Source organism: Gambusia affinis, linkage group LG01 (genome assembly GCF_019740435.1).
Source record: "Gambusia affinis linkage group LG01, SWU_Gaff_1.0, whole genome shotgun sequence".
In the NCBI taxonomy this organism is placed as follows: domain Eukaryota; kingdom Metazoa; phylum Chordata; class Actinopteri; order Cyprinodontiformes; family Poeciliidae; genus Gambusia; species Gambusia affinis.
In genome coordinates this window covers 28522838-28525378 of record NC_057868.1, presented here as the reverse complement: position 1 = coordinate 28525378, position 2541 = coordinate 28522838, and the positions used below count along the sequence as shown (strand labels likewise).

Below are 2541 nucleotides of genomic sequence, written 5' to 3'. Positions count from 1 at the left end.
ACAGACAGTAATAATCCACACATCCCCACACCTACTGTTTGATTGTTACTAATAACAGTGAAATTATATTCATATTAGAAGAATAATCCATCAAATAGCTACTATTCTCATATATAACCATCTACCGATGCCTCCACGTGTCAACAGAGATGCAACAAGCGAAGTAGAGTCCGATCAGGCGCTGCATCTTTTGTAGATTAGTTGCTTGTAGTGAAGAGACTCTTCGTGGGGGGGGAATGGAGGACCCTCAGATGAACATTGTTCTTCTCCGCCAAGGTTGCAGCTTTTTAAACTAACCTGTAAGTAAGAGTGAGACATGGGATCAAGGCAGATGTCTTTTGTTGACAAGTTGTTTTTTTTGTTGTTGTTGTTGATGTTCTTCAAATTCATGACACTGTTTATGAACACAAAAACAAGCAGGCCTGGCCTCACAAGCATCACAGTCTGCAAGTCGGGCCCCGAAATTTCTCTCCAAAAAAAGAAAAGAAAAAAAAATCTAACAAGTGTGACTCCACTTTATGCAAATTCAGCTCCTGTCTACCAGGGAGAGGGTTGGATGGGGGGTCTGGGTGAAAAGGGGGTGACATTTTATGCAACATTTCATTGATTTATTGCCTGCTTGGTTATATTCGAATATATGTAGAAAGAAAAGAAAAAAATCTGCATTAAATATTAATCCTGCATGCTGGACATGTACGGTAATAATTTCTATTTTGTACTTTCATCTTCTCCTGTATATTAAGAGCATGTCGTTGATCTGCGCTTCTCCATTATTTTATTTTATTATTATTTTTTTTTTGCATTTCTTTTCTTTTTATTTTAAAGATAACACGGGACTGCCGGTGCAGTACCATTTTTGGTGAGGGGCTTTCATGATTATATTTTTTTCTTCTTTTTTTTGAGGGGGAGAGCAAAGGGGTGGGCGGGCTTGTAAATATTACGCAACTGCACAACAAGATTGAGGAGGCTGGATGAACTTCTTTTCTTTTGTGTTACCTTCATTTCTTGTTTGTTACGATTTATTTTCTGTCATTTGTAGCGAGTTGTGTCGAAAATAAAGGAAGAATGCATTTTTTTAAATCTAATTGCATTTAAATACACCAAACTGTGTTCAAGTGCACTTTTAGATGATGGTTTAAAAAGTTTTCATTTTGAACTTTGCCCAAACCTCCCTACAGGAAGACATACTATAATGTTATGCTGTTACATTGTTATTATTATTATTTTTTTTTTAAAAAAAGGGGGCCCAGTTGTAACAGTTTTAGTTTGATATTTGGGCGCATGTTGGCATGCTGACTTCTGAGTCACGATGAAACAAATACAAATAATTAAACATTGTTTTTTGTTGTTGTTCATTTAAATTCTGTTTGAATATGTTTTCTTCTGCATGAACGTATCCCCTCATTCCGACGCGTAGCCACCTGTTGCTCTCTATCACTGGGCCTAAGATTAATGATTTGTATTTTAACTACTTAGAAATCATGCTTGCTAAAAGTTTTAAAGTAGAGCTAATATTTAGATAACACATGTTTTGATACAAAGTTTAATGCTCTATGTTTTCCTGATTTTTTTTCTGCCGGTCAGTAAAAAAAAGGGGACTCAGGTTGTGCAAATTTTCAAAATGAAAACAGTGTTTATGTTATGTAATATGTTTTTTGTTTGTTTGTGTGTGTTTATGTCTGTTTTTATTATTATTTGATGATTCTGGTTCTGCTGGCCAGATGCGTAGTTATTAAAAAAAAGTCTTTATTTTTAATGATTTAAATTAAAGTGTGTGAGATCATATCGATTTGAGCACGGTGCTTGCATTGAAAACATGTTGAAAAGTCATTGCATTAAAAAAAAACAACAATCTTTTTGGTTTTTTGATTCAACTGTGTTGAAATCGAACTGAAACTGCAGCAGCAGCGGGATGTTGTTTTGTTCTGTTTTTCACCGATTCCATGTATACCTACTTCTAGCGACAACGTGGGGAAGGGGATCAATTTTCAATCCTGTTTATATATGAATAATAAGTAACACTTAAAAAAATTGAACTGTTGCATTCAGGCTGGTTTCTGTTTTGTCCTTTTGTTGTTGTTTTTGGAAAAATAAAAGTTTCATATTTTGCTTATTAAAGTCATTGAAATGGCAATTACGATCTCAAACTTTCCTTTTCTTGTCTGCCAACAAATTAATTCACGGAGAACGTCTCTCGACTGCAACAAATCCGACCAATGATAAATTAGAAGACTTTTCCAATCATGTTCAAGATAAACCACATTTTTTGAAAAAGGAACCTGCCGGGTGAGCTCATTTGCAGCATCCTCAAACTGTTTTTTTTTTTCCTTTTTTTTTCCGTGTTTATCTTTGCTTTATATTGCATCTCCTGATGTGACAGTGATGTGCAAACTTTGGCTCGAAGCCCGCTGGTCTGCAGGGATTGGATCACCGGGGTCTGTCAGTTCATGCTATGGGCCGCTGCTGCAGGGAGATTCCTATACCTGCTGCACCGCCTGCATGCTGCTGACTCCTACAGAAAGCCCGTCGTCGCAGGCGCGC

At 36.5% G+C, this 2541-nt stretch overlaps 1 protein-coding gene across 1 annotated transcript in view; it reads left to right on the top strand.

Annotated features, from left to right (window-relative positions):
• The window catches only part of mafba (v-maf avian musculoaponeurotic fibrosarcoma oncogene homolog Ba), a 3974-nt gene extending 1840 nt beyond the window's left edge, over nt 1-2134 (top strand). The window contains exon 2 of the mRNA XM_044114532.1: nt 1-2134. This exon is cut by the window's left edge and continues 1312 nt beyond it. The gene's annotated coding sequence lies outside the window, so the exon portion shown is untranslated.
• Nucleotides 2135-2541: the final 407 nt, after the last annotated feature.